Here is a 27,326-nt window from a genome sequence, read left to right on the forward strand (position 1 = left end):
AGGTGTCCTGGCCATTTTAGCCCCATAAAACCCCAAGAATAAAGCTTTTGCTATGAACCAATGAAAAAAAGCACAAATGTGAAAGGTACATATAAGCTAAAAAGAATCAACCACAGAAGCAGGTGGGAGAAGAGTTGGTTACAAGTTACTATTGGAAGGAAAGGCAATGTACTTCAGTAACTATGTATCCTGACAGCTAACAGTGTAGAGTTGTAGCATGCCTAAATTATGGAAATGTCTTCACCCTGGCCTGGTTGCCTGTACACCGCTGTAATCCCAGCACTCATGAGGTTTAGATGGAAGGGTTCCTGTAAATTTGAGTTTGAGGTCAGATTGAACTATGTATTGAGACTCTATCTTGAAAAGAAAAAAATAATAAAATATCTCTAGACTCAGACCTGTAAACATCTCAGCTGCTTGGGAGGATGAGGCAAGAGAATAATAAATTCCAGGCCATCTGGAACATCTAAGACAGTCTTGTAAAGGGCCAAGGATGTAGCTCATGGGTAGACTACTTGTCTAACGTGTAATACTGTATGTCCAATCCCCAGTAGCTTGGAAACAAGGTCTTTAAAACAATGTAGTATAGCCAGTTAGAATACTGTGCACAAGTTAGAGACTGTCATCATATGCTATGTTTATTGACAAATTGAAGCATTCTCAGAAGACCATTGGAGAAGTCTAGAAATTATCATCAGAGGAATTGGATGTTTAATCCCAGAAGAAATCTGAGTTGAGACATGTTGGGCGCCTTCAAAGTTGAAGAAACCTGTAGGACATCCAAGAGCAGAAGTTAAATTTAATCTTTGAGTACCCTTGGGTTGATAATTGAGCTAAATAGAATTTAATTTTCTAGTCAAGAGATACTACAATAGAAAAATGATTTCTTGGTTTAAGTTTTGTTGTTGGCTTTTGTTTGTTTTAGATTTCTACATGGTTTGGTTTGGTTTTCTTTGTTTTGCAGTGCTGGGGATCAAACCCAGGGCAAGCGCTCTGAGCTATACTCCTGGCCTCCAAGTGACCTCTAAAAGTGCAATAATCAAGACCAGTAAATGTAAGCCTAGTCTTTATTGTGGAAGAGCTATATATCACCACATTGCGTTTTTTCGTTTTTTGGAGACAGGATCTTGCTACGTAGTTCAAGCTGGCCTTGAATTCACAGCAGTCCTCCTGCCTCAGCTTCTCTGCTGGCTCCCTGAAATGCTGCTGCATCAATAGGCGTTTCCTCTTTGTGTATTCTCCTACTCTAGTGAACGCACCCATTTGGTTCCCACTCCTACGCTCCTGACTTTCCCAGGTCTTCCAAGGAGCCATTTCCACTTCAATGCCCCATGAGCACCTGATGCTCAAGAGACCAAAGCTGAACTCATTCTCTTTCCACCCTGCACCCCACTCTCCACTTCTCCCAAATGGAAGGCTTTCTGCGTACTTACCATTTGCTTATTGGCGCCTCCAACCATGCTAGCCTAACTCTCCACTTCCAGTACCTTGCGGGGCTCCAGTTGCTGCCAGTTTGGTATCTTAATCATTTCTTCACCCCGCCTCCTCTGTCACACCCCTAATTTGCTCTCTCCTCATCTCTTAACAGCTTCTGCCCACTTCTCTTCCCCCACTTGGGATTCGCTCAATAAAACACCCTAGGTAATATTGTTATTATTTTGGTGCCAAAGATTGAACCCAGAGCCTTGAGCATCCTCAGCTTGCAGTCTACAGCTGAACTACACCCCCAAACCCTGGGTGATTTTAAAAGACTGCACTGATTCTGTGGACTTTCTGCTTTTAATTTGAAACAAAGCCTCTTGTAGAACATGTAAGGAAACCCTGCCCTATCTTGGAGCATCAGCAAACCTCATACAGGTAGTCCTGCCTACAGCCCACCATACTACCCAGCCCACCCCTGCCCAACGCACATACGCTATGTGCTGCTCCTGGGAAAACACCTCAGGTATCTTTTAAGAAGTCCTCAGGTCATGCCTCATCGAAGAACCTCTGCCAGCCCCCATATCGGTCTTGTCCTTTTCTTGCTCCCATGGTATCAGTCTTCTCACATATGACATGGTATCCACATATGCTTTCTGTAACTGTATATGTATGTACAGCCTCCTCTGTACATTTTTGTTTGTTTGTTTGTTTGTTTTGAGGCAGTCTTGCTGTGTAGTTCAGACTGGACTGGAACTCACTATGTAACACAGACTGGCTTCAAACTGATAGCAGTCCTCCTGTCTCAGCCTCCTGAATGCAAGGAGTACACATCTGGCTTACATTCCTTATTCTTGAAGGCAAAGACTCTTATTCACCTGAAAATCCCCAGAGCCTGGCATAGTGTTTAGCATGCACTAGAGGCTCAGGAAATGTATGCTAACTAAATGGAAGTAGTAGCCAGGCATGGTGGCACATGCACTCAGGAGACTGAGGCAGGAAGTAGTGAGGCGAGTTCTGGAGCAAAAGTTTTTCTGAGTAAAAGGTAAAGTTGTCCAACTCAGTTAATCTTTTTGTTTGTTTGTTTTTTGAGACAGGATCTTACTATGCAATTTTCAGGCTGAACTTGAGCTCATTTTGTAGCCCAGGCTGGTCTCAAACTTGCAAGGATCTTCCTGCCTCAGCCTCCTGAGTGCTGGGATTACAGGTTGCGCCACCATGCCCAGCTAGCTTAATCTTCTGAGATTGTATGTAATTATCTTTTTTTTTTTTTTTTTTTGGTCTTTTTGAGACAGGGTCTCACTATGCAGTTCAGGCTGGCCTTGAGCACACTTTGTAGCCCAGGCTGGTCTCAAATTCTCAACAATCCTCCTGCCTCAGCCTCCCAAGTGCTGGGATTACAGGTGTGAGCCACCACGCCCGGCTACTTAATTGTCTTTTTTTTTTTTTTTTTTTTTTTTTTTTCAGTAGTGGAGATTGAGCCCAGGGACTTCACAGTGAGCTATTTCCCCAACTCTTTTTTTATCTTGAGACAGTCTCATTAAGTCTCTAGGTTCCCCAGACTGGGTTTGGTTTTGGGCTTTTGTTGTTGTTTTGTTTGTTTGTAGATTGTTTTTTTGATGCAGCATCTCACTTTGTAGTGCAGGCTGATTTTAAGCCCACTAAATATCCCAGGCTGACCTTGAACTCACAGCGATCCTCCTGCTTCAGCCTTGAATAATGGGGTCCCAGGCTGAGTTTGAACTTGTGATCTTCCACCTCAGCCTCCTAGAGTTCTGGGATTATTGGCACCCACCTCCACACCTAGCTATAGTTATCATGTTATTTGGGAAGCAACTGTGACTAACATATTTAGATTCAACTAAATACTTTGAACAAAAAATCCAGTTATGCTTGAGATGCTGAAGCAGGAGGATCACTGCAAGTTTGAGACCAGCTTGGGCTACACAGTGAATTCAAGGCCAGTCAGAACTACTTAGGAGGAACCTGTCTCAAATACAAAACAAAACAAATCATATTATAAGGACCTCAGTGGTAGAGCACTTGTCTGGTGTGTGTAAGACCCTAGATTTAATCCCCAGAACTGTGAAAAGAAAAAAATTCCAATTTCATGAATTAGCTCTTGTTTGAAGAAATGACCTGGTGTTCTGAAGTAATGGTTAAGATCAAAGAAGTCTGGGTTGCTTTTTTTGATTTTCATTTTGTTTTTTTTCTTGTTTTCTTGGTACTGCAGGTCAAACTCAGAAGCACTCTACCCTTGACCTTTTTATTTTTCCTTTAAATTTCGACACAAGGTCTCACTAATCATCCTCAAACTTCTGCCCCTCCAGCTTCACCCTCCTGAATAGCTGGGATTGTAGGAATGCACCACCACACCCAGCTGGGTTGGTTTGTTTTTTAAGTATAGAAAGTGAGTTAAATCCATTTTAAAAATGTTAATTGCATAACATCATGAAGAGCTGAGGAACTTTTTTTTTTTTTGAGCTGAGGAACTTTTTAAGATCAAAGAGGAAATAGAGACATGACAACAAATGCACTTGATCTTGGATTGGACTGGGGGGATTACTATAAAGGTGCTGGTGGGACATCATACTAGATAAAAGCTCATTTGGGCTGTAGGTGTGGCTGTGTCATAAAGCACTTGCCTAGCACGGAGTTCAATCCCCAGCACTGAGGGAAGAGGCCAAATTTCTTAAATTTAATCACTGAGCTATAGTTATGTAGAAGATTATACTTGTTTTTAGAATTCATATGCTGAATAGTTGAAAGGCATGGTTCTTTGCAAATTTTATCCAAATAAGAATGAATATGTGAATATGTGGTGTGTGTAAAGAGAATAACAATGTGAAATCATGTGATCACATGTAAAGAAAATACATAGGTAAATATAATGCAGTGAAGTTAGCGTTTTTCCAGGCATGGTGGTGCATGCCTGTAATGCCAGCACTCAGGAGGCTGAGGCAAAACCATCTCAAGAAGAAGAGAAATGTTAGCATGTATTCTTGGCAGTAGAGGAGTAATGACTAGAGAGGTCTTTGGGGTTATAGAATCCTCTTTTCTTTGCATATGGTGCTGGGGATTGAACCCAGGTCTTGAGAATGTTGGTATAGGGGCTGGGGATTTAGCTCAGTGGCATAAGCACCTGCCTTGCAAGCAGGCAGTCATGAGTTCAATCCTTGGTACCGATAAAAAATGAAAAAGACAAAAAAAAAAAAAAAGAGAATGTTGGTATAACATTATAATCTTGTACATAACTATAGCTCAGTAATTAAATTTAAGAAATTTGGCCTTGATGTTATTTTTTTCTTCCCTCAGTGCTAGGAATTGAACTCCATGCTAGGCAAGTGCTCTATGACCAAGCAATCTATCACTAAACAACCCACTTCATCTGTCTCTATCTCTGTCTCTGTCTCTGTGTGTGTGTGTGTGTGTGTGTGTGTGTGTGTGTGTGTGTGTGTGTGTATCTTCCTTCCCATTTTATCTTGAGACAAAATCTCACTACATTGCCCAGGCTGGCCTTGACGTAGAGATCCTCCTGCCTCAGCTTCTGGAGTAGCTGAGATTACAGGTGTGCCTCACCACTCTCAGCTCTGTTTCATTTCTCGATCTGGTTACTGATTATGTGGGAACATTGAATTTGTGAGAATTCATTGCTAGTCCTCATTTCTACATGAGTATTACTCTTGCTGTGGTCCCGATGTTTGTATCTCCTCGTTTTAGTCTATTTATGCTACCGTAAGAAAACAGCTGCTGAGTGTGGTCACGCATGCCTGTAGTCCCAGTACTCCCAGTACTGGGGAGACTGAGCAGGAGGATCACCAAGAATGCAGACCCAACCTGTGTTGCATAGTGAGTTCAAGGCTAGCCTGGACTACATAGTGAGACACTATCTCAAAGAACCAAAAAAGAAAACACTTGGCTCACTTTGCAGCCCAGGCTGGTCTAGAATTTGCAACAATCCTCCTGCCTCAGGCCCTTGAGTGCTGGGATTACAGGCGTGAGCCACCACACCCGGCTGAGATTGGGCAATTTATAAACTACGAAAAAAATTATTACTCACAGTCATGGGAGCTGGGAAGTCTGAGATCAGGACATCAGTAGGTGGAGTGTGTGATGAGGTCTCTGACTCCAAGGTAAAGACGAGTCACCTTGTCCTCACAAGTGGAACAGTTTCATACCTATATTGTAAAATCATTCATGGAGGCTCCACTTTATAATTCACACCTCCGAGAACCCCCAGCTCTTAACATCACTGTGTGGGGTCCGACTTCAACACATATATCCCAAGGGCATGCGTTCCCCACAGCTTCCTGCAGCATTGCAAGTGGAAATGTAATCCCTGGTGTGAGAGCATTAGGAGGTGAGGCCTTTAGGAACCTAGTGATCAGGGCCGAGGGCAGAGCCCTAGTGAACGGGATTCTTGCCTTTATATAAAAGAGTTTAAAAAACCAAGCATTAGGGTTGGGGATTTAGCTCAGCGGTACCAGCATCTGTCTGGCAAGTGCATGGTCTTGAGTTTGAGCCCTGATAACAAAAAACAAAACAAACAAAAAACCAAACATGGTGGCACACGCCTACAATCCCAGCATTTTGGGAAGCTGAGACAGAGAAGCACCACAAATCCGAGGCCGATCTGGACTGCCATGAATCAGTGAAAAATCAACCTAAAATGGAACTGGGTGTGGTGGTACATACTTATCATCCTAGCACTAGGGAGGCAGAGGCAGAAGGATTGTCATGAGTTTGAGGCCAGCCTGGGGGTACATAGCGAGACCCTGTCTCCAAAACAACAACAAAAATACAAAAAAAGGGCTCAAAGACTCCTATTTGTTCCTATACTAGGTGAGGTCACAGCTCTCACCAGATACCATGCTTACTGGACTCTGGATTTTGGACTTCTCAACTTGTAGAATTATAAGCAGTAAATTTTGATTGTTTATAAATTACCCAGCCATAGTTACTTTGATATAGATGCCAAAACAGATAGGACAGTGCTTCCGTAAAATGTGTCAATATACCAACTGTCTCTATTATATAATAAATTATTCCAAACTTTAGTAGTCTAAAGTAAGCATTTTTTTAAAAAAAGCATTACCTCATACTTTTTTGGCAGTGTTGAAAACCAAATCCAGGCCCTCACAAATGCTAAGCATGTGTTCTACCACCAAGCTACATCCTCAGCCCTCCATTTCTTTCTTTCTTTCTTCCTTTTTTTTTTTTTTTTTTTTTTTTTTTGTATTGTGGATCAAACTCATGACCTTGCACTTGCCAGGCAGGCGCTTATACCACTGAGCTAAATCCCTGGCCCATCAACCCTCCATTTCTGAGGATCAGGAATCTAGAGGCTTAGCTTCGTGAGTCTGGTTCAAGGGCTTCTGGGGCATTGCAGAGTGGCTGTCACCTGGGGTTCACTCTCGCCTGCTCAGGGGGAGCAGCAGCCGAGCCAGCTCCCTCAAGTGGTGACTGGCCATATGCCACAGTTCTCACTTGCTGTTAGCAGGAGGCCTGGGTTCCTCATCTCAGTAACCTCACCATGCCATAGGGGTGCTGGGGTCATCACAGCATAACAGCTACCTTCCCCTGAGCAAGCCATCCAGAGGGCAGCAACAGGGGAGCCACAAGCTTTCTGGGACCAAGTTGCCCTCCAGCACTTTAGACACAGAATCAAGTTGGGAGTCCAGCTCCTACAGAAGGGGAGGAGAATTAAACTCCACCTTTTTTTTTCTTTTGGCTCTAGTAGAGTTCAACTCAAGCCCCACTGTGTTCTAGGCAAGTACCTTAGCAGGATGCTACATCCCAGCCCTAAGCTCCTCTATATCCAAGAATTTGTAGATTTCGTGTGTGTGTGTGTGTGTGTGTGTGTGTGTGTGTGTGTGTGTGTGTATGTGTATGTGTGTTATTGGGAACTGAATCTAGGGAGCACTGAGCTAGACCCCACCCTCTTTTTATTTATTTATTTATTTAAATAGGTACTGGGGATCGAACTCATGGCTGCACAAACTCACGACTCACTTGCAAGGCAGGTGCTTATGCCGCTAAGCTAAATCCCCAGCCCCTTATTTATGTTTTGAGACAGAGACTTTGTTGGTTTGTTCTGGGTTTTTTGGAGACAGGGTCCTGCTACATAGTTCAGGTTAACCTTGCACTCACAGCAATCCTCTTGTCTCAGCCTTTCAAGTGCTGGGATTCCAGGTATGTGCCATCATGCCTGGCTGAGACAGTCTTGTTCAGTTGCCGAGGCTGGCCTTGAACTTGTGTAAGAGTATGTTACTGCATCCAGTTTTATGAGCATATTTTTAAATCACCACACCAAGTTTACTTGGAAATTATATTAAATGATATTAGAGAATTTAGACTGATGATCTACACATTAAAAAAATAGTAATAAAAGCTAGGTGTATGGTACATGCCTGGAATCCCAGCACTCAGGAGGCTGAGACAGGAGGATCATTGTAAGTTTGAGGCCAGCTTGGGCTACAAAGTGAGCTCAAGGCCTGCCCAAACTTCATTGGGAAACTGGGTCTCAAAAAGAAAAAAACCCAAAACTATAATAAATCTGGGTGTGGTGATTTATGCCTGTAATTCTAGCATTCAGGAAGCTGAGGCAGGAGGATGGTCGTGAGTTCAGAGCCATTCTGGGCTACATAGTAAGACCCTGACTCTAAAAACAAACAAAAAAGTAAAATATAATAATAACAATAATAATAAAGAGCCAGGTGTAGTGGTGAATGTAATTTCAACACTTGAGAGAATGAGGCAGGAGGATTTATTTCAGCCTGCAGCCAGCCTGAGTTACATGAGTTCAAGTCTAGCCTGAACTACCTGAGACTATCTCAAAAAACATACAAATGGGCTGGAGATTTAGCTCAATGGCATAAGTGCTTACTTGATAAACTCAAGGTCATGAGTTCAATCCCTGGTAACAACAACAACAACAAAAAAAACTCCAGTATGATGATATGCCAGTTAATATTTTGTTGTTTTGTTTTGTTTGTGGGTGAGACAGGGTCTCCCTGTGTGGGGCAGGCTGTCCTCAAACTCCAGGTGATTCTTATGCCTCCGACCTCTGGAGTGCTAAAATTACAGGCTGCATGGCCACACTTGGTTTAATGCCAGCTAATCCTGACTATCAGCCAGCCTGGATTAAAAGATTCCTGTGAGGTGATTGGATTGTGAGACACTTGCTGGCCAATGGGTTAATCTGCTGCTGAGTTCACAGTGGGAGTGAGGCCCAGGGAGAAGCAGCAGGTCACCAGGGACTGTAGCCTGGGGGTCTACATTCTGTCCTTGGTCCCTTCCTCTCAGGCCCACTTCCTGCTTTCTGCTTTCAGTTGCTTCAAGGTAAGCTGCTGTCCCCTGGACGTGCCCCACCACCACGTTATTTCTACCTTGGATCCAGCTGACCATGGTCCAAAACCTTGGAAACCATGAGCTAGAAATCTCTGCTCAGGTCATGTGTGTTTTGTCTCAAGCACAAAAAGCTAACTAGTATAAACAATATAAATACATGGAAAATGACCAGATGTGTCGTGCTTTTTTGTTTTTCTGGAAACAGGATCTCACTGTGTAGTTCAGACTGGCCTTGAACTCATTGTGTAACCCAGTATGGCCTCAAACTTGCTGTGATCCTCCTGCCTCAGCCTCCCTAGTGCTGGGATCACAAGTGTTTCTGTTTTTGTTTTTCAATATGGGGGATTGAACCCAGGCCATCAAATTGAATTGCATCCCCTATGCCCCCTTTTAAAATTTTTTTATATGTTTAGTATGTATGTATTGTGGTACTGGATATGTTACTTAGGACTTTCTCACTTTATCCCCACCTAATATTTTATTTTATTTTTTTATCTTAAGACAGAGTCTCATCAAGTCACTAAATTGTCCAGGCTGGGCTTAAATTTGTGATCTTCCTGCCTCAGCCTCTCTGAGGTATCCTAGGCTGGGATTATAGACATGCTCCATCCCACTTAGCTCCAAAATAGAATTTTATTCAAGGTAAAGTCATTCTTTTAATATTAAAAAAAGAAATCTAAAATTTGGATCATTTATAGGTAATGTAATACTATATAAAATGTTTGAACACCCATAGGATTTTTTTGGCTTTTTTTTTTAAAGAAAATACACATTTATTATAAAAGTGTTTGCTTTGTGATCAGAGTAGAAAAATAACACTGCACTCCTACAAAGGTCCCAGAGGTCAGCCTCAAAGAGGAATGGCAAAGGGGCTTTCATATCCTCTCAGGTGCCACCACCCTGATGCTCTCCTTGTTCTCGCAGGACAGGTGTGGCACTGCCTATATGGATCCCTGATGTCCACAGAAGCTCTGCTCGGTGATGAAAGAGGACGACTTGAAGTCTGCCAGTGACTGTCACTCAGAGGGCAGAACAGCCTGCCCTCCCTGTAGTGGCATAGAGCAGTCTCTCTGCTGATGGTCCTGGTCTAGAAGATGGTGCCCACCAGCCTCTTTGGGCTGGATGCCCTGGTGTCGGTGCTGATGAAAAGCCACATGACCTTTCCCAGGCAAGCACCACCCACCCTTTCTCAGGGATGGGGCAAAAGTGCTGGAGCAGGTGTGGTGTCAGCCTGATGGGCCTAGGGCTGAATCGTGTGTGCACTTCAAATCTTGTCCACACCGGAGAAAGCAGCTAGGGTGAGCACTCCAGCAGCAGCTCTGAGCCACTGAAGATGGCATTCTTGAAGGTGTCCAGGAATTGCACGCCATCCTCAGTCTCCATGGAAACTGCATAGGTTTGGATAGCCTAAACCTATGCGGTATAGGCTACAGACTTCAAGAAAAATGCCACTAGGGGCAGCTCAGCGGCATAAGCACCTGCCTGGGAAGCAGGCAGTCGTAAGTTCAATCCCCGGTACTGGTAAAAAGGAAAAAAGACCAAAAAAAAAAAAAAAAAAAATGCCACTAGATAAAAGAAGTTTTTGCCAGGCTTGGTGGAACAGGCCTGTAATATCAGCATTCTGGAACTTGAGGTAGGAGGACCATGATGAATTCAAGGCCAGCCTAGGCTATATGGTGAGTTCAATGCCAGCCTGAACTACATGAAGGCCCCTGTCTTAAAAAAAAAATAAAAAAAAAAAGAAAGAAAAGAAAAAGCTTTTATTGCAAGAGTAGTTATTTTAGTCCAAAACTCTTAAAACAAGTAGACTTAGGAACAGTAGGACACTAAAATTAATCTGGGTTCTCTGCATCAGAACCCCAATCTGTACCCAAATGAAATTGTAAATGATGATGTAAAAAATGTTCTTTTTGGGGGCTGGGGATTTAGCTCAGTGGCATAAGCACCTGCCTTGCAAGCAGGCAGTCGTGAATTTGATCCCTAGTACCAATTAAAAAAAAATGTTCTCTTTGAAACAAAAACTAAAAGTCACCAAAAATGTAAAGCAAAAAAGGCCGCCAAGAACATTTGTAATCTTAGCATTCAGGAGACCAAGGCAGGAGGATCACAGGTTTGAGGCCAATCTGGACTACATAGCAAGAGCTTGTCAGAAAAAAAAAGGGTTTTAAAGAAAAACAAAATCTGGCCATGTTGGAACTTAGGATTCTGGGAAGCCAAGCAAGCACCTCCCCTCCCTGGTAAGCGGCAGCAGTGTGGCCCACTGCAGCCCTTCCAAGGGGAGAACCAGCAGTGTCTCCTGAGATCCACGCCATGTTGGAACTGAGTATGCTGTGAAAACAAATGACCATTCTGCCTCCCTGCTTAGCAATAGTGAACCTACTGCTACATAGCCTAGAGTCAAATATCCCATTTCCCCTATCCCCTGACCCCCACCCCATTAGCGGGGAACCAGAAATCTGAGCATCTCCTGGCAGGTTGACCATAGCAAATAAGGGGGACTTCCTTCTACCATTTCTTTGAAGGCAAATATTTTCATTACTGTTTTGCTCTTTTCTAATTAATGGTACTGCTCTATTCAATATTCTGTTTTGATTAGTTCTATAGTGTTCTATATTTCATCTCATTTTGATATACATGACTGAAAGAACAACTATTATAAAATATAACAAAATATACTGTGATACCTATTACTGTTATCTCGTTAACTTGCTGTGAAGTTCTGTACCAATTTCACTGTATGATCTTAGTTGGCTTTATTCTGACTTGTTCTGTTGTATACTTTCAAAATTTAAAAAAAAAAAAGAAAAACAAAATCATATCCATATAGAGATACAAGAAACTTGTGTACAAAAAAGACAACTTTATAGGTATAATTTCCCCTAAGGGAGTTTGTCTTTTATTTATTTATTTATTTTGAGGGGTTTCACTATGCTGTTCAGGCTGGCCTTGAGCTCACTTTGTAGCCCAGGCTGGTCTGGAATTTATCATGATTGTCTTGCCTCAGCCTCCCAAGTGCTGGGATTATAGGCATGAGCCACCACGCCTAGCTCTGAGATCTTATTTTTAAAGAGCAAGTAATTTTATTTTCACTTATTTATATCTTTATATTTTTCAGTGTCTAATCTCATAATTTTATCATTATATATGCTAAACATTTATATTAAAGTAATGTAGGGTTGCTATTCAGATTTAAATATATATTGTTACATTTAGTTATATATATATAACTATATATAAATTTATATTTCTTTTCTTTCTTTTTTTTGGTACTGGGGTTTGAACTCATGACCTCACACTTGCCAGGCAGGCGCTTGTGCCACTGAGCTAAATCTCCAGTCCCCATTCCTTTTTCAGACAGGATCTCAGGGTGGCCTTGAACTCACTATATAGCTCAGTCTGACTTTGAACCTTGAAGTGATCCTCCTGCCTCAGCCTCTCAAGTGTTGTAATAAAAGGCATGTACCACCACATCTGGCTAACATTTGTATTTCAAAGGTATTAAACAATTTTACATTCTTTTTGTGTATTGGGAATTTGAATCCAGGGCTTTCACACTATGCTACATTCCCAGCCCTTTTTTTTTTTAAATCTTGAAATAGTATCTAAATTGGTAAGTATCCCAGACCAGGTTTCAACTTTTGATCTTCCTGTCTCAGCCTCCAAAAGTGCTTTGACTGCAGATCTGTACCACAGGCTGCTAATTTAACTTTTTTTTTTTTTTTGTCTTTTTGAGATGGGGTCTCCCTATGCAGTTCCGGCTGGTCTTGAGCTCACTTTGTAGCCCAGGCTGGTCTCGATCCTCCCACCTTAGCCTCCAGAGTGCTGGGATTATAGGCCACCTCAGCCTCCCTAGTGCTGGGATTACAGGCCACCTCAGCCTTCCCAATGCTGGGATTACAGGCGTGAGCCACCACGCCTAGTTCTCACGCCTAGTTCTCTGAGGTACCAGGGATTGAACTCACGACCTCGCGCTTGCCAAGCAGGCGCTTATGCCACTGAGCTAAAAATCCCCGGCCCACTAATTTTACTTTTTAAATGCTGAATATATGGCTTTGAAATTAAATTACTGTGCTGGACAGGTGGCACAGGAGGAGAGTGTTTGCTAATCCTGTCTGAAAAAAGAAAAATAATTTTTTTTTGTCTTTTTCTTTCTTTCCTTTTTTTTTTTTTTGTCTTTTTCCTTTTTATCGGTACTGGGGATTGAACTCATGACCCGCTGCTTGCAAGGCAGGTGCTTATGCCACTGAGCTAACTCCCCAGCCCTAAAAAAAGAAAAATAAAAACCGTTTTATGTGAAATACATATTGAGATACCAATAAAGTCAATGTGCTCTGATCTTTCAATCTCTATCAGCTAATAATTATTGACACTGGGATTTGAACTCAGAATGGCTCCTTTTTTGTTTTCATTTTTGGTTTTTTGAGATAAGTTCTTTTTAGTTTCCCAGACTGGTCTTGAACTCCTGGACCCAAGGAATCTTCCCACTTTAGCCTCCAGAGTGACTCAGTTTAAGAGTCAGTGTGCCTGGCTAGAACAAGTCTAGTTTTTTTTGTTTTGTTTTTTGGGTTTTCTTGTACTGTGGATCAAACTCAAAACTGCATGCTTGCAAGGAAGGCGTTTATGCCACTGAGCTAAATCCCCAGCTCCAGTCTAGGTTAACTTCAAAACAATGCTGCAGATCATACACAGGGTCTTGCACAAGCTAGGCAAGCACTCTGCCATCAAACAAGCTTCCAGCTTTAGAAAAGCTCTAGCTTATTGGTGACAAATGCTGTGGTCTCATAACCAAATCATTAGACAGCTAAGCCTTTTCATTCTAGGTATTATTTGATCCCATGTAATAACTGAGTTCTTGACAGTAGATTGCAGATTTTGATGCAGGACTTCAGAAGAGCTTTCACCTTTCTAAATCTGCAGTCTGTCATGTTGCAGGGGTTCCCAGCTCTGTGGGTACTACTTGTAAGGCCAGAGGATCCAGATAGCTCTGTCTTGACCTTGAAGTGAAAAGCCTTAGTACAAACTCATGGAGGTGCCCCATTTGATGAGATTATTCTCCCATGTCCCAGTTTTCTGTTTATGAATGTATTAGCATTACATTGAGGGAAGGTGTGGTGGCACATGTCTGTAATCTCAGCTGAGGATGGAGGATCACTTCGAGATTTGAGGCCATCCTGGGCTACATAGTGAGTTCAAGGCCAGTCTGAACTACACAGAAAGATTTTGTCTCAAAAACAACAACAAAAAAAAAGCTTTATATTGATAACTCAGTATTCACAAACACTATGTAAATTTTGTACCCAAAGCTTTAAACTTACCCTTTAGTATTCATACCTAAAAAATACGTTATTGCCATATCATACCAAGTAGGATGTTCTTTGGTTTTTTTCACATACATAAGTTAAATCCCTTCAAGCAGATATTTGTAAACTTTTGTTGGTTACTGGAATATACGCAAGTTTCTTAGTCAGTCGACAAGTTGTTCTATTGGGTGTTATATATTTTAATGGTAGCATTAACTGAATATCAGAAGAAATGCTGATTGGTGTTGAAGCTTATTACAAAAAACCTTTTGGCCGGGGTTTTAGCTCAGGGGCATAAAGCATGTGCCTGGCAAGTGCAAGGTCATGAGTTTGATCCCTGGTACAAAAAAACAGCCTTTTGTATATCTAGTATTAGGAAAATAACTTTCATGTATCTCAGTTTATACAACTGTAAAATGTGTTTCTTTCCACTGTAGGATTTTTAGGATATATATTCCCATACTGGCCTTTCGTGGAACATAATTTCCCCTCGTAGTTCAGCAAGGGTTCACTGTCATACCTTGGTGATCATGAACTGCTATTTGAAAATGGCTGTCGTGCCTCATAAGCTACAGATTTGATTTATAGATTAAATGTTAGGACCTTTTGGTGTGGCTGTAGGATGCAGTTCCCCTAAAGGTTGCTTACTGGGGTATATGACATTGCTCTTAAGTAAACATCTTGCCATTTTGGCCAAAATACACCACATAGTTAATATACCAAGTTTAAAAATGAAGGAAGGGGGCTGGGGATATAGCACAAGTGCCTTCCTGGCCATGAGTTTGATCCCCGGTACCAAAATTAAGTAAACAAACAAACAAACAAACAAATAAATAAGGGGAAGTTCAGTTACTTTAGGTTTGAAAACATTTTTTAAAAATCTTCTCAAAATGAAAAAAAAAACCCATTGTGTCTTGAGTTTTACTTTGTTTCAATTTTTGAAATTCTTGTTTTTTGTCACACTATGAGACTCTGTAACACTTTCCACCTGATTAATGCATAAAAAGCACACACAATGTTTTAAAATTACTATTTCTTTGAATTTGAAAGGAAGGCATAGAGGTCTGACTGTAGGCAGAATAATCCTGCATAAATATTTCAATGTTTTATAAAAGTGTTAAATATTGTGAGAAAGCTACTTTGTTCATTTTTATCTTCACAATGATGTATTATAAAGTAAGGAATGAATGGATGAATGGGGATTGCCCTCCACTACAAACACTTCTGTATGTCAGCATTTTATCTGCCACCCACTGCACAGCACAACTTGTAAAATTTTTAAGATATTATTCATAGTAAGGGATTTTGAAAGTTATCTACCAATCTGAGCCTTGAAATGATATATATTTATTATCATTTTCTCAGTTTATTAGAATAAGATTAAGAAACCAGGCGCCGTGATCCACTCCTGTAATCCCAGCATTTGGGAGGCTGAGGCAGGCGGATTGTGGCAAATTCCACACCAGCCTGGGCTACAAAGTAAGCCTAAGGCCAGCCTGAATTGCATAGGGAGACCCTGTCTCAAAAAGACAAACAAACAAACAAAAAAAGATTAGAAGTATGATGTCCAGCTACAGCACTAAAACACTTTTAATTAAACTAGCTTTTAATTTTGCCTATCTGTAAACAATAAAAGGTCTTTGTCTGCAGATTTTACAAGTACATTTAAAAATTACCTATGGCTGTTTTAAATCATAGTGATTTATAGGGTTATAGTTACCCCCCAGCTTTGGGAGGAGGACAAGAACTGTCCTCTGGTTCCCTGGTTTCCCACCTGGAAGCTGAGTTAGCTGGAGTATTAGATAAGTGCAAGACTGAGGAGAGCAGACACAGAGGACTCTGGGGTGCCTTTGGCTATGAGTGTGGTCCCCAACATCAGGGAGGCAATGAGCAGGGAGGTGGAGCTGGGAAATGGGATAGCTGGAATCCCAAGGAGTCCCAGGGGCCCTTCCCCTCCAGCACTTCTTTCAGGTTCCATCTAGTTAACTCTTTAAAAAACAACTTTTTCTAGGCATAGAAAGATATTTTTGAATAGCAAGATAGTGCTTGCCTTTGTTTACTACACTGACTACATTTCAGTAAGCAGCAAGGCAAAATATGTGTCATGTAAATAAACTGGGTTTGCTTAAGGAAAAAAAAAACACTCCAGTGGGGGAGGTGTTTGAGACAGGGTCTCACCATGTAGCCCAGGCTTGCTTCTGACTCACAGGGATCCTCCTGCCTCAGCCTCCTGAGTGCTGGGATGACAGGCGTGCACCACCACAACCAGCTAGAAAAGCTTTGTTTTTAAACTGCAACCTTAATCAGTTTTCTCAACTTCAGTTCTGTTGACCTTTTGGGCCAGACAATTCTTTGGCAGTAGTGGCTTCTGGTTCATTATAGAACCTTCTCCTAGGGCCTTAGCTGCCGACTCTACTTGAGATTCAGTGATGCCCTCCTCCCCACCCTACCTTCCCACCCCAACCCCCAGGTGACAACCAAGGTGCCCTCTGGACATTGCCAAATGTCCCCTGGAAGCAAAACCGCCCCCGTTAAGAGTCACTGGTCTAAATTAAACTGCCCTTTGGCTGCATGGACAAAGTAGTAAACTTGGAATCAAGAGGTGAGTTTTCAGTTCGTCTTGCCACTTGTGCAGACAGACATCCCTAAGCATTAAATTTCAAAATAATGACAGTCATCAGACCATTCAACTTAATATCACGATCTCCACCCCAATGAGGTATTGCGAACAGAACGAGTGCAGGATCTGTGATTTTTTGTCTTCACCCTTATTCCCTGACATTTTCGGCTTTGTCTGAAACATGCATCTCTACTTTCCCCCTGGCTGACCCTGACTCACTCTTCAAGGCCAAGGTGAAAGCTGGTGTGGTGCCCCACGCCTGCAAACCAGCACTCTCAGCAGCTGAGGCAGGAGGACTGCAAGTTTGAGCCCAGCCTCAGGGCAGTTTAGCGACTTAGAAAGACTCTGTCTCAAAATAAAAAAGGGCTAGGAATGCAAAAGTCCTGGGTTCCATCCCCAGTAAGGGCCCCAGTACTGGTGATGGAACCTAGGGCCTTTAAAAAAAAAAAAAAAAACCAAAACACAAAAAACAGCGAGGCCTGAGATTTGATCCTCAGTACTGGAAAGAAAGAAAAGAGAAACATAATCCCCATCATGAGATATTAGAAGAGGAGCCAGGCACCACCTTGAAGAGCAGATGAGTGCTCTGTCTTCATGAATGGACCCATCAATTCATGCTAAGGGTTAAAGGGTTATCTTGAATATCTTGAAAGCGGTCTGTTATAAAAGTCAGCTTGGCCAGGTCTTTCCTGTGCTTCCTTTTTCCTGCAGCCTTGGGACTCTGCCAGCAGGAAGACCATCAACAGATGCAGGCCCTCACCCTTGGCTGAGAACCACAAACCAAAATAAACCTGTTTATAATTTACCGTCTGTTCCCAGCCGCAACCTCACGGGGCTCTGAGCTCAGAGGCTTCCTCTCGCCCCGGGTCCGCACCAGCCGGATGCATCCCTGTGATCTGTACTTAGGTTTCAGCTTGCTTGGAGCCCCAGTCCTTTTCCATTAGCTCTCCAAGCTTCCAAAATGTCCTCTCCCTCTGAATTCCTTTCCCCTTGCTCTGCTTACTGCCTGTTGTTTTAGCAGGATTTGGGAAGGAAGCAAATATAAATGTGCACTTTTATTTGATAGCACTCATCAGGAAGTCCAGACCTTCCTGATGCGTGTGTGTGTGTCTATGGATTCAAACCAGGTCTTCTATGCTAAGCTACGTACTCAGCACCCATCCTTTTTTAAATTTTGAGAGAGGTCTCACTGTGTCACTCATTTGCCCTTGCTGCACTTGAGCTCGCAGGATGCTGACGTTATAGGCGGGTGCCACAATGCCCAGTCTTTCTGAGCCCTGGATTTGGGCTCCTCTGTGCCACTTTGGTGAGGCTAATTGACCATATTTGCAAAGTTCCCCCACATCCTTGCTCTAACTAGAATTTTTGGCTTGTTTCTTACAGAACACTGCATTGGGCACAGAATACTGCACTGGGTGTGGGGTGGTACGCCCATAATCCTAGCACTCAGGAGGCTGAGACAGGAGGATCACTGTGAGTTAAGGCCAGCCTGGACTACATACCTAGTTCAGGGTCAGTGTGGGCTTCACAGAGAGACCCTGCCTCAAAAAACAAAACAAATAAAGAGCACTCGCTCCTTCCCATCCGCATTCTTCCCCGCTCCTGAGCTATTCTACTTTCCATTTCATGTCCCATGGCCTTCTGTGCGTCCATTAGAACATAGCTTTTAAACTAAGGGTTCGTGAAATCCCCTGGTGGACCTTAAACAACATTATTCTCTATTTTACATATACATGGGTGGCTCATTGTAAACTGTATTTCTTACTATGAGTCAGGCTGAAAATGTTTGAGACCCCCACATTTGACACTTTTCTCTTTCAGCTAGTTGCTCATGTGTTTTTTTTTTTTTTTGTCTTTTTGAGACAGGGTCTCACTATGCAGTTCAGGCTGGCCTTGAGCTTACTTTGTAGCCCACACTGGTCTCAAACTTGCAATGATCCTCCTGCCTCAGCCTCCAGGGTGCTGGGATTACAATGTACAACACCATGCCTGCCCGTTCACGGTGTCTTTACTACCAAACTCTGCACAGTTTGGGGGTAAAGATCATCAGTTACCTGCCTTCACTAGCCAGGTTTTGGTACAAGATCTGACAAGACTCAGTCAAAATTTAGTAGACTGAATTAAATCTTCTGTGTATGAAATCACTTAGCAATCTGTAAAGCCATGAATTTGAACTATAGTATTTGTTTAAACTAGGAGTTTAAAATTAACTCCCCAGGGAGCTGGGACACATGAGGACAAGTGACTGGGTATTGTCACAAATACTGTATATCACACACCTGAGAGACCAAGGCAAACCTCAGCAGAGGTAGAGATACTAACCTGCTCATCTCCTGGGGCTAGAAGCCTGCTCCACTCCAAGAGCTTCCCTATCCTGATTATCTTGATTAGATATTTGAGTACTTGGTGCTAATAAATGTTTGATTATTAACAAATCATGAAGCAAATTTCCATAAACACCACAAAAGAAAACATCACTTAAGATCCCTTTTTTTAGCTCAGCATGGTGGTGCATGCCTGTAATCCCAGCTACGGTGAAGGCAGGGGCAGAAAGATTGCAAATTCAAGGCCAGGCTGGGCAACTTAATGAGAACGTATCTTTTTTTTATACCAGGAATTGAACTCAGGACCTTGTGCTCACCAGGCAGGTACTTAAGCTGCTGAGCTAAGTCTCCAGCCCCCAGGAGATCTTATCTTCCAAAACTGTTTTTGAAAGGGCTGAGGAAGTACCTCAGCAATTCCCAGTTCCACCAGTAATGATGATGATGGTGAAGATGATGATGAAGAGGAAAGAGAAGGGGAAGGAGAGGGAGAAATTCTCTTTCCAGTTCCTAAGGAGACTGTAGTTTTTTGTTTTGGGTTGCAGGGTCTGGATATGTGGTCCAGGCTGGCCCTGAACTGTTGATCCTCTTGCTTCAGTCTCCTGAGTGCTAGGACCACAGGCTGCACCATCACGACTGGGAATACAGTAAACTTATAGAAAAGGATTTTGTATAATGGAAAGAACATAAGACCAAAGGCAACATAAACATCTGGGTCCAGATCTTGTCTCCATCAGTAAGTAACTTAGTCTCTGTTAACCTGTTTACACAGAATCAAAGCCAAGACAGTGTTCTTGGATGCCCTCCCTTTGACCATGCCTGTGTTAAACCTGCTGAAGCTGAAGTCAGGCACAAGGGCTCATTTGTGATGGAGGCGATGCCTGCTCTTCCCTAGAGAGGCTGCAGCTCTGAGTTACTCTGAGTTGGTGCACAGAGCTGCTTAGCAGGTCTCAGTGTGCTTTGTTCGTCTGTTAATTGATACCTTCTGAAACAGCTGTATGGGCTGCAAAATGCTGTTGGTATGTCTCTCAGTGTTCTCCATTCCTTTATTCAGGAAGTAAGGAGCCTATGGCCAAATGACGCAGAGGGAGTGGTAACTTTGGTTCCTGCATCATTCTTTTCAAATCTCAAGAAGACAGGACCAGCCAGTAGAGAGCCCCTGCGATGCTAACTGGCACACACGGTTGTCTGGGAAATAAATGGTGGGAAATGTTGTGCCTGAGAAGGGATAGCAGGAGAAATGCCTTCTCTCTTGGGGTTGCACAATCTCTGCGGTAAGCCTGGTATGCAGTTAATACATCCCATGAGGGCGAGGGGTGGAATTCATTGGCAGAGCATTTGCTTATCATGAGGGAGCTGTTCAAAGCCCCAGGTTCAACCCCCATCATCACAAATGCAGCAGCAATAACCCCACACACACACACACACACACACACACACACACACGCACAGACCATTCTGGTAGATGCTCAAGGTACAGCTCTGAAGATTTGATTCCTGTGTTCTTTGTACCTTTGGTTATTTCACATTTGTGCAGTGGGAATGGGAAACAGACAGCATTCTTTTTTCTTTTCTTTTTTTTTGGTGCTGTTCAAGGTCCCTCCAACAGGAAGCCTACAATTCTAAAAAGAATAAACACACCAACAAATACAAACAGTAAAACGAAGAAATGTAATGCTTGAAACCAACTGATTATTGTTCAACTTGAAAACAATTATTGAAAATCTGACATTTATTAATACAAAGGGTCTGGAGGTGAAACTCAGTGGTGCAGCCTATACTTAGCCTATGTAAGGCTCCAGGTTCAATACCCAGCACCAAGAGAAACAGTAAATGAGTGAAAGCATCTGGAAAGTGTGAAAAGTCATTTAAAATAAAGACCATTGGGCTGGGGATGTCGGGCAATGATAAGAGTGCTTGCTTAGCACAACCTCCTATCAATTTCTGCAGGTTGACGTAAACACGCTATCAGCTCAGAGCTTCTAGCAGTAATCGCTTCTTAGTCAAATATTTTGTGACAACAGTTATGATTTTCAAGAGTATCAGACCAAGGTCAAGTAAGCTTATTTTAAAAACTCTAGTACTGTATTAACAAAAAAATAAGAGGGTTGGGGTGTCACTTAGTAGTTGCACAAGACCCTGGGTTCAATTCCGACAAAACAAGCCATCTTCCCCAACCAAAAACCAGCAAACAGAATATGAATGTAATATAATATCACTGTATCGGGGTCTTTGCAGATCTGTAAGGGGAAGGTCTTAAGGTTGGTTGGGAAGCTCAGTGATCAGGCAATAAGTCCAATGGGTCTAGTCGAATGCTTGTTTCTATCCTGCTTTACTTTTGGTGATTTGCTTTGTATTTGTTTTCAGTAGCATTGGGAATTGAACCCAGGGCCTTGCTCATGCTAGGTGAGTGCTTTGGCACTGAGCTGCATCCCCAAACCTGAAATGTTCATTTTTAATAAGACTGAGCTGCTAGGATAGTTGCATCTGAAAAGAAGTTTTAGGTTGCAGACTATGAAACCTTGCTAATGATGATATCTGCTCTTGCGTTATAAGAATACAGTTGTGCTATCCAAGGCTGTGAATTCATCAATGGCCCTGGGTATTTTCCACTTTTCTTTTCTTGTTCTGTCTGCTTCCACTCATGGTTACAAAATGGCTGCATGCGAATGTTGCAGGTAATTTTCAGCACAGAAATAATCATCCAAATAGATGTTAGGCACATGCAAGCATTTTATTAAAGTCAGTCAGCAATGAGAAAACTAGTAAAGCACATAAAACGTTCTCTGAGCATTTTCAAGAAAGAAATATACATTCCAAAAAAATGAAAGAAAAGAATTAGTAGTTTAAATGCCAAGTTGATTGACATTCTACAGGGGAAAAAAGAACAATAATAAAACCTGTAATACATTTGGGGGTCTCTTCAGAGCCATATAAGAATAACATAATATCAATTTCTGCAGGCTGACATTATAGAGCTATAAATTCTGCTTTTATAAGTCATAAGTTTTTACTCAAATATTCTATGATGACAGTTATGATTCTCAAGGGTATCAGACAAGGATGAAGTAGGTTTATTTAAAAACCTCTAAAATTGTATTTAAAAAAAAGGAGGACTGGGCTATTACTCAGTGGTACAGCACTTGTCATATACATAAGGCCTTATGTTTGTTTCCTAGTTATTGTGAAAATAAAGCAAAACAAAGAACCACACAGTGAAAGGGAAGCAGTTGCCATGCCTATAATCCCAGCATTCAGGAGGCTGAAGCAGGAGGATTGGGAGTGTGAGCCCAAACCAAGCAATGTAATGACTTAATGAGAACTTGTCTCAAAAGAAAAAAGAACTAAGGGCTGGGATTTGGCTCAGTAGTGCAAGCACCTGCCTGACAAGCGTGAGGTCGTGAGTTGGATCCCCGGTACCAAAAAAAAAAAAAAAAAAAAAAACCAGAAGGAAAGAAAAAAGAACTGAGTGAAGTGGTACATGCCTGAAATCCCACTCAGGAGGCTGAGGCAGGAAGATTTTTGTGAACAAGCTTGAGGCCAGCCTGGGGTATACATCGAATTCAAGATTGGCCTGAACTATACAGTGAGACCTTGTCTAAAACAGAAAGGGTGAGGGAGGCCCGATCCCCATTATGAACAACAATAATAAAAGAACAATTAGGATTTTGGTTTTTTAGAATTTTAGGATAAATTTTTGTTTCATACACAGACTAAACTACATGCCTTACCTAAAAGGAATGAGAATAATGAACTGACTCAAAGCAGCTGAGTCTTTTCTCAAACTTCAGGTTGCAGTTAATTAATGGAATGGGAGGACATAAGTTAATAATGCCAACCAGAACTTTTTAAAAAAAATGAAACAGAATTGAGTAGAGTATGAGTATATCAAACAGAAGATCAGGCATCAAGGTTGTACCCTGTGTGTGTTTGTTATTGGAGTTTTAGGGCAAAAGCTCTGGCTCAGGGTTTCCCACAGAGCAGGCTCCGCCACTCTAAAATGCCAGTGTGCTATCAAACAGTTTCGAAGGGCAGGGAAGGAACTCTGATCAACGTGGCCATGCCAGGGAGCACAGCTAAAAAGGTTCCAGATCCACCTTTGGGGGAAGATTGAAGCTTTGGTGAATTAGAGAAAAGGGCTGGAGACAGCTGAGGGGTTGTATAGCAGGCAGGGCAGGTACTGCTGGCTCTGGGAAAGCCACCATCACTCAAGGCACAATTCCAGGCTCACGTTTAGGGGAAACCTTTGTTCATGCTATAGAGTGAGTGTTCCTGCAGGAGGTGGGGTGGGGTGCGGGGAGCCTTGATTCCTGTATGGGATGGATGCCCCTGCTTGGCTCGCCGTTACTTGGAGTAGTTTCATTTCCTTGTTATACAGATGTCTACTGATCTGATCTGTCACTCCTGCACTCAAGAGGGACTGCAGAAGAGAGTGGCCTACAAGAAAACAGTTAAAGAAACAAATAGAGGGCCCAGAAAATACCTCAGTAGCATAGTGCCTGCCTGGCAAGCACAAGGTCCTGAGTTCAGATTTCTGGTACAAAAAAACAAAAATGAAGAAGAAGAAGAAGAAGAAAGAAAACATGGAATGAGAGATGAATAAAGTGGAATAGTGTGGTGACTGGCCCTTCCTCATTTTGGGTATAAAATATAGTTCCTATCATGGTAATCGTTAAAAAGTCCAAAAAATACTGATTTAGACCACTGAAGATTCACCCTGGGGCTGCACAAAAGACTTGTGCAAAACATAGTTGCCTGGGCTAGGGATTTAACTCAGCAGCACAAGTGTCTGCTGCGCAAGTGCAAGGTATTGAGTTCGATCCCCAATACAAAAAAACAAAACACATACACAGTTGCTTGGACTATGATGCTTAAAATCAAGGTTGTGCCCTTAGGAGAATAGAAGAGTGGTTGTTGGGGAGACAAACTGAGTTTCCTACAGTAAGAGACTGACAAAGTAGCACTAAATTCTATTGTTCTCATTCTCAAAACCCAGGAGCTGGGGTAAATGGGTTACATGATCTTGGTTGCTTTGTGACTTTAAATGACCTAATTCCTGCCTTATTACATCAAACTTAAATGGGCTAAATATTGTGAGAGTCATCCTCTATTTCCTTTTGTGACACTAGTTATTTCCCAACTATCTGTTCTCCTTCATTGACATAACTGAAAACTTTTTTTTTTCTTTCTTTCTTTTTATAGGTACCGGGGATCGAACTCACGACTGCATGCTTACAAGGCAGGCACTTATGCCGCTGAGCTAAATCCCCAGCCCTCTGAAAACTTTTTTTTTTAATAATTGAATTTTTATCTAGGCAAATGGCCACCCAGATAAAGACTACATTTCCCAGCTTCCCTGGAGCCAGGTATGATCATGTGACTAGGTCTGGCGAGGGCATGTGTACACAGAAGCAATACACATGGATTCAGGCTCAGATCCTTAAATGACAGGAACATGTATCCTTTTCTCCCTCTACATGACGCTTCCTGGAAGGACTCATCTGGGACCACACAAACAAAGCAACATGTTAGGAATGATAAGAGCAAATAAAACAGGAGGCATCTGGGACCCTGGCTGTTATGCCAGTCTTGGATTATTACACAAGCAAGGCACAAAACTCCTTTTTATTTATGCTACTGTTATTTTGAGTCTCTTTTATAGCAGCTTAACCCATTTCCTACCTAGTATTCTCTTCTACTCTATTAGCTGAAAATAGTGGACGTCTGAGAACAAATGCACACAGATATTTGGCAAATTTGAAATTCTGTTTGCTTTTTATTTTTGGTACCAGGGATCAAAGTCATGACGTTGCACTTGCCAGGCAGCTGCTTATGCCACTAAACCGCTGGCCCGTTTGCTTGTTTTGACACAGGGTCTCACTCTATAGTTTAGGTTGACCTTGAACTCAACTGTGTAGCTCAGGCTGGCCTCAAACTCACAGTGATTCTCCTGCCTCGGGCTCCTAAGTGCTGTTATCACGACTATGTGCCTCCACACCTAGCATGTCTAATTTTAAGGTGCATGGATTTTAAACCATACTCCCACAGTGAGTTTTTGTGTCTAGGTTGTGAAAGGCACACCCTGATAATTTGACAGAGGAGCAGAGAAAAATAATTCTTGCCAGTGACATGTGCTGCTTAGAATAGTTTAAACCTATGAAGTTAGGCATGGTGGTACATGTCTAGGATCCTAGCACTTGGGAGGCTAATGCAGGAAGACTGCAGTGAGTTTAAGGCCAACATGGGCTACATAGTGAGTTCGAGACCATCCTGAATTACATGTAAGATCCTGCCTCAAAAAAAAAAAAAAAAGATTAGACAATATGAGACTGTTGTTTTGTAAGTTTAAGACAAGTCAAATATTAGCAATTTCATGTTGCAAGATAAAACTATCACATGGTGGCTCTGGAATTCACAAATGGCAAGGTCTTTGTTGTTGTTTTTTTTTGGTACCAGGGATTGAGCTCCTGACCTTGTACCTTGTGCAGCAGGCACTTATGCCACTAAGCTAAATCCCTGGCATGGCAAGGTCTTTGGTAATTGTCATTCTGAAGGACCAATGCCAAAGCTGAATCCCCATGGCACAGGCCCTTACACACACCTGGATCCAGTCTCCAGTGTGTCATTCACTTGGTTGTGACTAGAGATTTTTCCAAACATGTTATGCAATATGTTGATTCTGATGGGGGATCACCTGTAACTATCTCAAAAGAGACAAAGGTGAAAACAGTGGAGTAAGGGCACTTAGCTAGAGCTTTGCTGGGGTTATAGACTTAGGGAGCAGACAGGACTTGGGCAATGATATGGCTTTAACATCGGAGCACTGGGATTATAGGGGTGCACCACCACGCCTGGCTGGGACCAACCTCTTTTTATGGAGCTAGCTCATCATGCCACATTAGTCAGGTATTACCAGTAACAGTCTCTTTTATTGCCCCCTCAGTAGGACAGTATGGCAATGTGGCAGATGGTTATTTCAAGGTTTGTATGTTACATGCTCAACTATATTCTCAATGCTGAGTGTCTTACCTTTGGTTCCAAATTCCCAGGAAAGAACTGACCAAACACAGCAACTGTTCCTGTACCACATCTGCTGGGCCCATCTCTGATTCCAGTGATAGCTGCATGGGAGAGTTCCTGTGAGCTCCGATGGGTTTTCACCTCCAAGCCCACACTCAGGATTTCTGTCCTAGGATTTTCTTAAAGCCTCTGTAGTTCAATCAATGTGCATGTGTGTAGCAGGCACATGGGAAGTCACCATGCAAGTCACTTGGCAGGTGACCCAAGCCAAGGCAACTGGGTGCAGTGGAGCTGGGACTAGGACTTCTGCCTGAAGAACCAGGAAACAAAAATCTTAATTCCCACTGGCCTTAGGGCTGTGAAAATGTAAGAAGCAGACTCAGGGAAACAAAACCAAAAGTGGAGGAGGAGAAAGTTACACTCCAAGCTCTTGGGTAAGGCAAGCAAAGAATTGCAAAGCATACCCCCGATGGTGGGAAAAAAGTTACATTTATTGTTCATGAGCAGAGAAATGGGCTTTCAGGCTCAAAAGCGAGAGAGGAAGCAGGTGCTTTGATTCGGTGTTATACAGAACAGTCTTAAGGTGCTGCCGGAGCTCAGGCAGGTGGAGGGGTGAACTCAACACCCATCGTTCTACCTGTATTAGGAACACTGAGAGGGAGAGACTGGCCTGTTTTCAAAAGGAGGACATTGGAGGATACTGAAAGTCTATTTATTTCTTTGTTTACTTGTCCCCACATCTACATTTCAGGGAAGATAAGAAAAAAAGCCATCACGCCCAGGCAGGAGGGCTCAGGAGTCTGTGAACAGTAAAATGTGCTAGAGCTTCACCAGGGCTCCTAAGCAAAGCGGGCCCCATTCAAAGCTGAACTCTGGAGGGTTCTCCAGCTCGGGAGCTGAGTCTGTACTACTGAGAAACATGGGCGTTTTCTCAGCTCGGAGAGAGAAAGTGCAGCCTTGGCGACGAACACACGTGTGCCTGGGAAGGGCGATGAGTGAGAAGCCGACCAAAAGTCGAACTGTGGAAATTTCCAATCCACAGGCAGCGCTAATCTCCGATACCACCCGTGTTCACCTTCCCTGGACCTTACCCTCACCCCTGAATTCTCACAACGACCGATCGCGGCACTGGGCGCTCGCCCAGGACTGCACAGCCGCGCCGCCGCCGCCGCCGCCCCAGCCTGGGGACAGCCACTCGGCCGGCGCTGCGCGGAGGAGGGCGCGGCTCGGCAGCCCCGACGCCCTGCCTGAGGCCGGAGACTGCGCCGGACGCGCCCGCCTGCGTGGTGACATCAG

The 27,326-nt window shown here is 42.8% G+C and overlaps 1 long non-coding RNA gene across 2 annotated transcripts; it reads right to left on the reverse strand.

Moving 5' to 3' along the window:
- Nucleotides 1-617: 617 nt before the first annotated feature.
- LOC106026298 (uncharacterized) lies at nt 618-27,260 on the reverse strand. Of its 2 annotated transcripts, XR_001199911.3 has the most exons (5): nt 27,122-27,260; nt 26,040-26,131; nt 20,523-20,632; nt 5,480-5,597; nt 618-769 (listed from the first exon to the last, which is right to left on the reverse strand). It is a non-coding gene; the product is annotated as an uncharacterized LOC106026298 (long non-coding RNA). The 2 variants fall into 2 exon arrangements; XR_001199912.3 differs by lacking the exon at nt 5,480-5,597.
- Nucleotides 27,261-27,326: the final 66 nt, after the last annotated feature.

The sequence above is a fragment of the Cavia porcellus genome, unplaced genomic scaffold (genome assembly GCF_034190915.1).
Source record: "Cavia porcellus strain 051 isolate PalLab524CR breed Dunkin Hartley unplaced genomic scaffold, mCavPor4.1 scaffold_1, whole genome shotgun sequence".
Classification (NCBI taxonomy): domain Eukaryota; kingdom Metazoa; phylum Chordata; class Mammalia; order Rodentia; family Caviidae; genus Cavia; species Cavia porcellus.